The sequence below is a fragment of the Sparus aurata genome, chromosome 5, assembly GCF_900880675.1.
Source record: "Sparus aurata chromosome 5, fSpaAur1.1, whole genome shotgun sequence".
In the NCBI taxonomy this organism is placed as follows: domain Eukaryota; kingdom Metazoa; phylum Chordata; class Actinopteri; order Spariformes; family Sparidae; genus Sparus; species Sparus aurata.
Genome location: NC_044191.1, coordinates 33,739,749 through 33,751,857, shown reverse-complemented (window position 1 = coordinate 33,751,857; position 12,109 = coordinate 33,739,749). Strand labels below are relative to the sequence as shown.

The 12,109-nt window shown below is 43.8% G+C and overlaps 1 protein-coding gene across 2 annotated transcripts in view; it reads right to left on the bottom strand.

Annotated features, from left to right (window-relative positions):
- Positions 1-12,109, bottom strand: part of zmat4a (zinc finger, matrin-type 4a) — a 112,894-nt gene that overhangs the window by 82,003 nt on the left and 18,782 nt on the right. The window lies entirely within an intron of this gene.

Genomic DNA, 12,109 nt, shown 5'->3' with positions numbered 1-12,109 from the left:
TGATACGACAAACGTAACGATAATTCATGGGTGATTATGTCCACGTATTAGCCGGCCCGTCCTGTGAGCGCTGTTTGGAGTTTCCTCAGCGACAACATTAAGCGTTGAGCTTTTCTTTTGTTATATTACAATTTGTTATATTTTGATTATTCTTGACGACGTTCCAAACTGTCTTTCTCTCGTGACAGACACAGCTAAACTTCAGAATATTAAAGTTAAAGTTTATCTGAGATATTACAGACTTTAAACTGCCAACAAACACTTTTTGCTTTAATGTGTCATTATAAAGTTAATGTTGATTGCACAGTGTAATAGCTATAGAATAAACACCATCAGTGTTTATCAGTGTTTCTCCTGCTGGGCACGAAATCACCCGGAAAAAGAATTCCTGTCTGTCTTTATGTCTCCGCTGAAGACTACGTTGATGAATGAACTCATGTTTTGTCCTGCGTTGGTGGTAGTTGGTACTCGTAGGAGAAAAAAACAATCCAGCTGTCTTTGGGTCGGACTAAGAAAGTTTAAATTTAAAATACAGATAATTTATTCTACACTGACTCTCTCATACCTCATGTGCAAACACAGAGACGCTCATCACCAGTCAGACATGATGGCGGCTCGCTCTTCAACCAACATCATCTCGCTCAATTTCACGGCCCTCTGCAGCGAACCAGAACGATTTAAATCGAGTTTACTCCCGTTAATTTCTTCACCTCGAGTCATTTAAGTCAAGTTACATCACAGAGACATGGGCTGGTGTCATTAAAAAGAAAGACGTGCCCACATTTCACACATTAGTTTTATATATTCTGAACATCTCGAGTCCCAGATTTAAATATAATAATGTACAGACCTCCTTAAATGTAAATTCAACACTGTATGCTCCTCAAAATAAGAGACTCCTCCTGTATTAATCTGTGGAGTGCTGCATGGAAAAAAAAATCCAGGAGTTCAGCTTTAACTCGTTAAACTGTCAGCAGCTTTTAGTCCACAGGGCTGAAGAGGAACGGGGCCTATTAGCACAGAGAGCTTAAAGCAAGAATCAATTTCTATACTGTGATTTTATTTTCTACATCCTACAACCCCAAACCACCGACGTCTGTGCATATGCAGTTGTTTTCCATTTCAAAAAAATGCAAACATTGGCCCCAAACCTCGACAACAGCTCGATCAAAGGCTGCAGAAAATGTTAATGACTACAGTGTTTTATCTCTACAGGTTTCACGGCGCGCTAACATCCTCTGTGTTTTCCCACACCACGGAAGGCGAGGTTCACCATGATTGGGGTTAAAAAAAAAATGAAAATGCAGCTTGTTGTTTTTGACTTCACGCCTCATGAGGCCGGAAGCACATGTGGTGACGAAGCCGAGGGGAGGGGGGAGACGACGAGGGGTGTCGTACTGAAATTAAAATCCTGCTCCGGGATTATGAGCCGAGTCATCCCGGGAAGTGTGAAAAATTTCAATCCGAGTGCGAGTGGAATCTGCGTCTCACGCTCTCTTGATTTGACGCGCTTCGTCGGCTAATCGCCTCCCTGTCAGAAAGATTCTGGGCTGTTTCGAACTCGTTTAATCATCTTTCGAGAGCCGAGAGGACCGTTTCACCTATCTCCCTCCCCTCCCCCTCTCTCCCTCCCTCTTTTTTTAAAAGGGCGGACTAACAACTGATCTCTCAGGACTATTTCCATTAATAACCCCTCCTTCGCTCCACTGTGTCCCGGCGAGACGGGCTCATAATTAAACTGTGTAAACGCTGTTGCATCAGACTGAACTAAAAAGCATCTCAGTGGTGCAGTTTTTTGCTTACATGAGAGGCTTTGGGCCACTTTTCTTTGAGCCAACATGTTTGTAAGCATTTTAATCACCTTCTTCCTGCGCGTGTTGTTAGCACACGGAGCGACGATACATTCTTGAGGACGGTCGCGTTTGTCTCTGTCCCATTTTTTAATTTAATGAGATGGACTTTAACAAAGGCGCAAAACAGCTTTACAGTTGATTATGCTTTCCAGACGAGAGGCTCGTTTGGAATGGCACTTTTTCAGCCTCTTCAATTATCAGCAGGCGCCGTGATGATGATGATGATGATGATGATGGTGATGATGATTCAGCCTCATTTCACTACTGTAGATTATTTTCCGTCAGCACTAGAAATTGCTAATATTTCCATCCCATTAACTCCAGAGCCTTTGAAAATGACAGCGGATGATGGATGGGCGCGGCGTGGACATCAGTCTTGCAGACGCAGACAAGAGCATCTATAAACTCTCTGACCGCCCGGCTGAAACTATTAGGAGACCTCACCGGACTAATGGTGCATGAGAAGTAATTAAGAAGGGATCATGGAAATTAGTTTCTTTCTTTATCTGACAAACACGTTCGACTGGTGACAGACTGAAGGGGCCGAGCAGGGCCGCAAAGAAACTACTAACACTGCAAATTTGCTCTTTTGGACGTATCAGTCTCCTGTGCGGGTATACATTTATTAAAAACCAATTTCAGTGCCTTGGATGATATGTGTCGGTGTATGTATACGGGCTCCATCAAACTGATGAGTCAGTCGCTGCATTTACAAATGAGCTGCCGCGTGTGTTTGCCAAGCGCGAGTGTAAATTGACGTGTTCTTTGTGTGTGTTTGGAGTGATATAATGTGAACCACGGGGCAGCTCCTAGTACTCACAGTGACGGAGCTCCTGCGCTTCACTAATCCTCTCCTCCCAAACAAAAATCAATATTTGCAAAGGTCAAACCGAGCAGGCATGGAAAATGCAGATTAGCTCGTCAATAGCTGACACTCTGCTACGCCCACATGCTACGAGCTGGTGAGGAGCTGATGAAAACGCTGCGAGTGGTGGGAGGTGAAACCGCTCAGGGTTCGTAAAATGTGAACGTGAAGGCAGTCAAAGGTCGCCTTGGAGGAAAATGTGAAGGAAATGTGTGAGTATGCCTCGCCATGTCCATTCATGGTTTCCTCACCGTGCGTGTACTTTGCTGATCTGCTGAGTTTTGGCGACTAACAATCATCATCGAATAATCTGATGAATCTTATGTTCACGATTAACCGTTTATGCACTCGATGGCAAAAACCAAAAGTGACGTCTTCATGTTGCTCCTTTGATCCAGATTTCTCATGAAACACTGAATTGTTAAAAATCAGTCAACCCCACTCTTCACCTGTCGAACTGTGTAAGGACACTCCCACACAGAGTTTGAAACCCTGCGACTCCCCTCCAGTTAGTTAGAAGCGAAGAGGCCTTTTGGATGAGAGGTGAAACGTCTTCAAGAAACTGAAACAAGTCCAGCTGCCTACGATACAGCACTTAGCTTTACCATGACCTGCATGACTGAGAACCTTCATCAACACATCGCACCTTTTTTAAATCGAAGAATAAAAGTAAGAAGGTCGTGAAGCCTTGGCAGAGACGCTTCCAGCTCTCTTATATGCATTATCAAAACGGAAATTACAGAAGTCCAATTATTGGTTAAAGATCTGTTTTCACTCTCTGTAGGAGGAAAGTTTGTGTTGAATTACAACAGAGAATGAAAAGCACCTTTAAAAGTGGAACAGTTTGCATTGGCAGAAGCAAAGCTCAACTCGTTTAATGATTGTGATAACCTTTCTGCCTGCAGAGGCAGAGGCATAATGCCAGAGAACATTTTACTTTGAGCTTTTGATATTTTCAGCAATTTTGACTGGATGCAAATGCAGGATTTTATATTAGAACCAAAAATCAATATTCCAGCACACACCAGGATACGACTGACGCTGTTTCGCCAACAGTTAAAAACAAGAGTGAACTGCACGTTTCACATGAAGCTTCAGGCTGTTTTGTATCATCTTTGGTGCAAAGACTTGAATCCACACCAGTTATCAGTCATGCATCCAGTCCAGACCGTAACTGAACTAAGTGAAGTGTATCACTCCGCAGTGTTGGACCTTATTTTCTAATTTAATATATTTTTACTTTGACCACAGCTCCTAAAATGTCCCCCGGAGGTCCTTCACACTCCAATAAATTGTAAAGTCTTCAGCACCCTCCTACATTTAACTCGGCACATAATATTTTTTGTCTTTTTTTTCCAAAGCTTCTCAGCTCCAGACTCCAGCGAAACATTAATCAGCATTTCTGCAACAACCGAGTGTGGATTTATGATCCTTCCTTTCACTCAGGATGAAAGGATATAAAACATCTGATGTTAACAGCAGGCGCACATCTGCATCCAGCCTGAATGACACACAGAAGGCTGATCATCACATACTACATGCATGTGTGTTGGTAACCGAAGGTAAGTGAGGATGAGACATCCATGCAGACATCCTTCAGGGCAGGTGAGCCAAGTCCAGTAAGAAGGTCTCCTCCACATATAGCTGCATACATATTCAGGAGCCTGATCGGACCAATGAACGTGAGGCTACTACAAGCAAACCATCCAGGACAAGGATGACACAGTTACTGTGTCTCAGTTCAGGGTCTGCATCCTTCAGAGGAGCATTGGAAGGCTCCTTCTTTTCCATCTTTTTGGAGGATGCACAGCTACGATCCTTCGTGGACTCACATATCCCAAGATTCTTTGCACGCCCCAAAAAAGAAGAAAGAAAGAGAGAAAATGGTAGGGCTGCCCCCAAATAGTCGACCAAGCACTGGTCGACCAAAAACTCATTAGCTGACCAAAATTTCATTTGTCGATTGGTCGCAGGAAAAATAAATAAACATTTCGAGCCGTTTTTTTAATTTTGTCAAAATTAAGTCAAAATCTATGTGACTGGCGGCTGGCCTGTGTACAAAAGGCTGGAGGGCTTTTAATTTGAAGGGCCAGATACAGGAAGTCGTGATACTCACTCACTGTCAGTGTTTTTTTTTTAACACGGCAGGTCCCTTCGACATCGCGGTTAGACAGTTAACAATTAATAGCCAACCATGTCGGGAAAGACGTCTAAATTATGGGATCATTTTGAAAAGAAGGATGACCCCAAGATGGTGACATGCAAACTTTGCAAGAAAAACTTCGCCTGTCACTCCTCCACAACGAACATGATGTACCACCTTAAACATGTAAGTAGCCTAGCTACCTGCCCATGGCGACATCGCGTGGCGTAGATCGTCACTTTCGCGGGCCTGGAACCAGGAAATGCTCCAAATGCTAGACCGTCACATTTAACAACGGCTGACGAGGTTAACAAGGTCTCTCTGAAGGACTCGCCTTCAAAGACTGCAAAGGCCGAGTCCTTCAGAGGATGCAGACCCTGAACTGAGACACAGCAAGTGGCTCCTGTCATGATTTATCCCCTATACTTCTGCAGCTTTTTGTCTTCAAGGTTCATCGCAACGACAACCTCAGCAACCACAGAATGCCCAACAGATACAGAAGTATCCGCTGTCGCACCACCAGCCCACTGAGCAGCTTCACTCCCTCCATTCATCATCAACAATCACATGTTCTGTGTTTATGTGACACGTCTTCACTCAAATTGCGAAGCTGGTTGAGGTTTTATACGTCCTGATATCACAAGGCAAGACACCGTCCGGGTTTTTATGGTGGTACACTCTCTTGAAAACATTTATCTAACAAATGAGCTGAATAAACAAAAGTCTGTATTCTACGTCCAGTGGGATGTAGAGGGCATCATTATACGTGATGATGTGCTGTGAGGTCACACTGTGTATCTGTTGAACTCTCTGCTCACCTTCCGAGCATTGCCAAACGATGAGCAGCACAAACAAACCGGCACATAAAGCGTTGATGGGCAAAAGTCATTTCACGATGCACCCGAGATAATGGAAACCGATTAGTGAAGACGTGAAGTGGACGAAGAGCTCGGCGGTCAGAACAGACGGCCGAGAGCGGGAACGTTAGAGACTCCACCGTGCAGCCGAGTACTGCCGCTAACGGTCACTGCTGCAGCTCTAAGAGCCGAGAAGATGATTACACTCTGTGTTTCTGAGGACTAGATTGTATATGTACGGTGGCATTTTGCAATAAGACTCTCTATGGCTGTCCCTAGATACACTTAATGGCATTATTCAGGCTAAAGTGGATGAATATATACTCCTGTAGAAGGATAAAAGTGTACTAAAGATGTTTTTTTTGTAGTTAATGCGGCTAAAAATGTACAATTTCCGGTTCGCACTCTTTAAAATAAATCACAGACCTGGACACTAATGCTGCATATTTCCTGTGGTGGCTGTTTAATAGTTCAAGAAGAAACTAGTTTGGGTCTCCAGGATGTCTGAATGGTGCACGTACACGGCACGGACACTTAGCAGCTAGAATGGCACTCAGGTAGAGTGCATACCTCTGTCGTGACCCAACAGTCCCCGCGAATTCAGTCAAGACTCATCAAAAATCAAACTGTATCACTCCACAGATGTGAAACAACCGTCCACAAGGACAACAAAAGAATGCAGCTGGAATCATAACCTTCATATATTCGAATTTGCAAAGTGTGCTGAGTCCAAGAGGTCCGACTGGCTGACTGATGTCAGGCTCCGGGTTGCCGGGAGCCAAACAAAAACCTCTTGGTAATAGGGGTGTTCCAACAAGGGCACCTCACGATTCAACTTGATTTCTATTATGGGAGCTTCGATTATAACGATTGTCGATTCGATTCGATTATTGGTGCCACAATTCTTCGATTATTCGGTTGATTTTGTCTTCATCTGTGGCTACATTTGTAAATAAAAAGCCTATCAGTTAACTCAGTTCCTCTAAAACTACACTCATTAAGTAAATAAAAAGGTTTTTTGAACATTTGACTTGTATTTTTCAAAAACACAAAATATTTTATTTTATGACTATGTAAACTGTTGCTCTTTGACCTACTTAACTTTGACCAGGGAAAGCTCCACTCGCACGAGAGCCCCGTCTATTGGCGGAAAACACTGAAAAAAGCAAATCGCGTAGGTCTTGTCAGCCGCTCTGCTGTTGCCATTTTGCAAAGAAACTAACGTTACTGCTCCGTTTGTTGTGGTCCCACTCGCGAAACAGTCCGGGCGGCGCGTGCTACGGTTACGTGTTTTTTTTGTTCCGGCCTTGCGGCAAAGCATCAACGTTAATGAATCGATGCCAAATCGTCATGTAACGCATGGCGAAGCATCGCCACATCGAGGAATTGCACCCACTTCTACTTGGTAATGTATTCCCTGTCATCCACAGCTGGCGATCTCCATGTTAACTGTATGTAGTGGGGGTAAGCGGTCAGGCCGCGTTGGCTACATCAACGTCTAGCTAAATGGCAGCAGGGGGCGGGATTCACGTTCAGTGCTAACGCTACTGGCTACCAGAAACAGCAAAACATTTCCTCGACATGTTCCTCCCTACATGACCGTTCTTACGGGAAACGTGTCAATGAGAAATTCCTGGATCCAACCAGATTATCATCGGATTATCTGGATTCACAACCAAAAGTTAATGGGGTCTATTCTGGGCGACTGTATCGTTTTGGCTGAACAGCAACAGGCTGCGATTTCCAAAGAGAAAGTTCTGCTGCACGCTAACAATAGACGGACAAATCTGCTGTGATTAGCTGGTGAGCATGTTGAAGAGCCACATATTCACATCAAGAACCAAGCAGGAATACTAATACGTGAGCATATTTCTGCACAGCTAATGGGATATTCTTCTGTGGGAGGCGAAATACATTATATCTTAACCTCATTTAACAAAAGCTCTGTAATGGGACATCCTTATCAAGTGTTATGATGTTCTGTATGTGCCCAATAATGACTGCAGCCCCTGAAACACGACAACACCTGAGCTACATACAGATACACATGCATGTAAGAGTACCGGCGGATGTACTGCGATGGTTTTGCCTTAAATAAGAGATGCAGGTACGTCACTCGCTTTCAGAGCTGCGATATATTCCTCCTTCCTTGAATTAATTGCTCTGCCAGCGCACATACATTACTACCCCCGCACCTCGCTTAATAACTACTCCCGGGGTCACTCCCCATTCTATTTTCTCTGTGAAGTAACAGGCAGGGATTTTAAGAAAAGAAGCTCTCCCGCAGCGCGTGAAGCCGTGCAGCCTGTCAGCGGAGTAGCCGATCCACTACGCATGCAAAGAGACGGATGCATAAATTAACACGAGCCACTCGAGTCTTTGAACTGTGAACCAGAGACGGCTCTGATCCCCTCTGAAAAAAGGAGCGCAGGCTTTGATGTGTTCTGAAAAGGAGGCTTAAAGATCAATTACTTCTCCAGTCTGTAGCGTCACCCGAGCCACTGCTTTAACTCGGCAATTTCTAAAATTCGATTAAAAAAAGCAACGTATGGAAAATTCAAAGGGACGTCGGCGAGATCAGAGATCATCGTATCAGTGCGAGTTAGATGACCAGTCTGTCAAGAATGTTTCGATTTGATGTTAAATTCATCTTAAAGCTTTAATAACTCCTCCGCTTGGTTTTAGAAATGAATACTCCACATGCACAAATGTCACACCGCGACAATGAGGATGTTACGAGTTCCTCCGTCCATACACGCTTGCATGTGCTCAACGCTCGCTCGCTCTATGACATTTTTGATTGGAAGTTTGATCCCTGACGCAGTCAAAGACAAAAGCCTCTTTCATGGAAGCATCATGTTGAAGTCTTCCACCCAGTAAACATCTTTGAAAGATGAAGGTTTTAATAATGTAACACCGGCTTTATATTCTGTTCTAACCAGACAAACAGCCTGTTTGATGATGAATAAGCTACTATCACCGTGCAAAGGTTGCGTTTGAAGTGACCAATCAAAGGAGGGGAGACATCAACAGCAATCTCTTCCATCCTCATCAAAACCTGCAGGATCAGATTCAGGCTTTGAAGCCGAATTGAAGGACTACTTGTGTCGTAACGCATCGCGAGGTGCGAACTGGCCCGGAGACCTTTTCGCTGAGCAAAAAAGTATCATGGACAACCGACTAGCCATTTTCGTTGTCTTCTTGTTGTGTTCGGTTTTTTCTTCTTCTGTTTGTATACAGTGCACAAGCTTCATGCACACGCTCCGTCTCTTTTTTGTGAATTTCAAGCGTCACATATAGACCTGGAATATGAACTACAGCGTGTTGAGTCGTTTACAATGGATCCATTTGGACGCAAATATTCTAAATGATTCCGATGAAGACGGGGGGGAAAAAAAGATTGTTTTAGTACGTGTGGACATGGCCTTAAATCATAAAAGAAGCAACTGTAAAACGCTGTTTCAACATTTGGAAAGTGAGGAAGAGCCGCAGCATTAAATCATTAAATCCCCTTTGAAATTAGCAGACGGCTAAACTGGAAGAAGCTTCTAGTACTCGCACAGTCTGTGTGAAAGCTAAGACTGCTTTGTTGAATATTGACAATGTGTCTTTGGGCAAAATATCTTTTTATCAGCGATCATAATCATCATAATAAAATCGTGGCTCGTCGCTGACTTGCATCTCATTCCTCAACTCGAGGGAGGCGACATATTTGTTTGGAATAAATCTGAATAATGATCAGAGAAAACATTATAATATAGAGCGATGCAGGAAGCCAAAAAAGTTTGACTTCCTGAGCATGAAGTCAAATATCAGTACTGTTCATATTTCATGTTCACATGACTTCTTCCCCTCAGGAGAGCTGGATGATTTAAAATCGAGTTGACCTCACCACACCGGGAGAATCACTGCATAAAACAGGTCACACTGTCTGTTTCATACATTACAGAATACATATGCAGCCCTCTCAAAAATGAGCTGTTTCCGACGCGGAGACAATCTGGAGCGCTCTTCATTTGAAGCACACTTTAATGTCTGTACAGTAAAATGTTTGTGTCTGTTTGGCACGGTGGCCGCCACCACTCATGATCATTACTCTGATTTATTCCAAACGAGTGTGTTTATTACGGTAGATGTCGTGATGCTGTGCTGGATCCCCAGACTCCACATTGAGATGCAAGTCAGGGACAATCTATATTCTTATCATCATTATTATTATTATTATGACTGTGCAAACCACTGAACGTCTTTCAGCTCAGGCATCACGTCTAATTATCGCTGAAACGAAGACATTCTGCTCAAAGAGAACATTCATATCACAGCCGCGAAACTCAACAAAGCGGCCTGATTTTGTTGTTAAAGACCAAATCCACAAACACAGTACAAAAGGAATAAATATAGACAAATCTATGCAAACTGAAGCGAAGCCGCTCATCTTCCTAAGTGCATAACGACCTTCTGCATCTAAGAAAAGAGGAAAGTTTTGTACGCTCTTTATTCCCATCTGTTTTTTTTTTGTTCTTACTGTCGTCACTGTGACCCAAACATGTCACGATGCATTAGACCCAAACTGCGCTAAAAGAGAATTCAAATACGCCCTCATCTCCAGGAGGCAACAGGCCAAGTGCTGCATTCAGCATCCACCACACAATAACAAAATGAATATTTGATTTGCATCGGTACAGCCACTTCCTGTCTCCTGCAACGCCCCGAAGAACAAAGCAGTTCTCCTGTTTCCTCGTGGACAGTCAGGACTACTTTAAATAGCTCTCCACAGCAGCGCAGTGAGCACAGCGCCCTGCAGGAAACACACTGTGACTTGTTAAGAGATGGAGAAGAAAAGTTGACTCCGAGGAAAAAAAAAACCACTGCAAACTTTGAACAAAGTGATGATGCCACATCAAATTAAAGACTTTTTAGATGAGATTTTATATTTTCAGCAGCAGCCTGGTCTTTATTTGGAACGACAAAACTGATTCAAGGTCTCCAACTATTTTTTTTGTTGAACCACAACTGGCCAACCTTTTGTGAAAACGTACTGAGTTGACCACGGTGTTCATGTGAGTCATTTCAACCCCGCTGCTGCAGACGTCCACCAGCAGCAGGCCTTTGCTGTCGGACTGGTCGTATAATTCAAAGTGACAGTCGGTGAGAGGCAGCATCTGCAGAGGGGGGGGGAGAGGTCCGCCACCTGACAACACTCGGGCAGGAGGAAGGAAACCGACTGTCAGCTTTTCGTCACGCCGTCCTTGAGGTGACTGATCAGGGCGACTCGTACGGGTGTCACGGTGCACGGAGGTCACGGCGCGCCATGTTACGTTGGATTTGGAGCCACGGCTTGGTACGAGTTCAGTACAACGTGAAAACGGCTACAAATAATCCAAAAATCCATAAAGTTCTGTTTCATTTATTTTCAACAGACAGCAGGGGAAGTTGGTTTGTTCCACCCAGTTCCACTTGACATAGTCGGAACAGTCTGCAGTGGATTAAAACAGCAGGGGCGAGTTGTTGGACGGGGAAGGAATCACGGCGTAACCCAAGACATGATACGACTCACGATACATTACCCACCGTAAAGACAGACGCCGATTCAGCGATTCTGCGACTACAGATACATTGAAAAACAAACATCTGATTATACATCCTGATATCTAACTGAAGAATACAAATACAACCTGTAACTCCTCGTTGATGGCGTGCTCTTTGTGCGTCAATGTAATGGCAACGTCCAAGCATGCATGTGTGTTTGTGGATAACAAAATAAGCGCTCTGCTGTTTATAAGAGACACGGAAAATCTTTGACATTTGGTCAAATTCAGACACATCGATTCTGAATCGTGGAAGATGAGATTCCTCTCGACTTTCTCTCCACTTTCACCCAGTCCTCCTGAAGAGAATCACTATTTTAAGAATGAATTCCATCCTGTTGGCTTCAAGGAAGGATACACAATGGAAGGGTACATTTTGGAACACTGATAACTAGCTGACAGGGCACACACACACACACGGCGACAAATCAGAAGTAATGAACCAACGAACATTAAATAAACTTAAGAAAGACGGTAAGAATAAGAAATTGTCAGTCCAAAGACATAAATGGTGATGAGCGGCAGCAAATCCTCACAATTAAGACGCTTCAACCAGCAAATGTTTGACATCAACGATGGAACCAATTAATCAATTATGAAAATAAATGCCAATTAATTCTATTTCCAGCATCTGACTCGACAGGAGGAGCTGGGGATCTCTCCACCAACCCTCTGAGCTGCTGAATTAAACATGTTGCCCAACACCAATATAACCGATATAACTGCAAAGCGCCGGTGCAGCCAATCATGAAGAAAGGCCACTTAACACACACATAACGTTGGCATCGTTGTCTTTCAGTGTG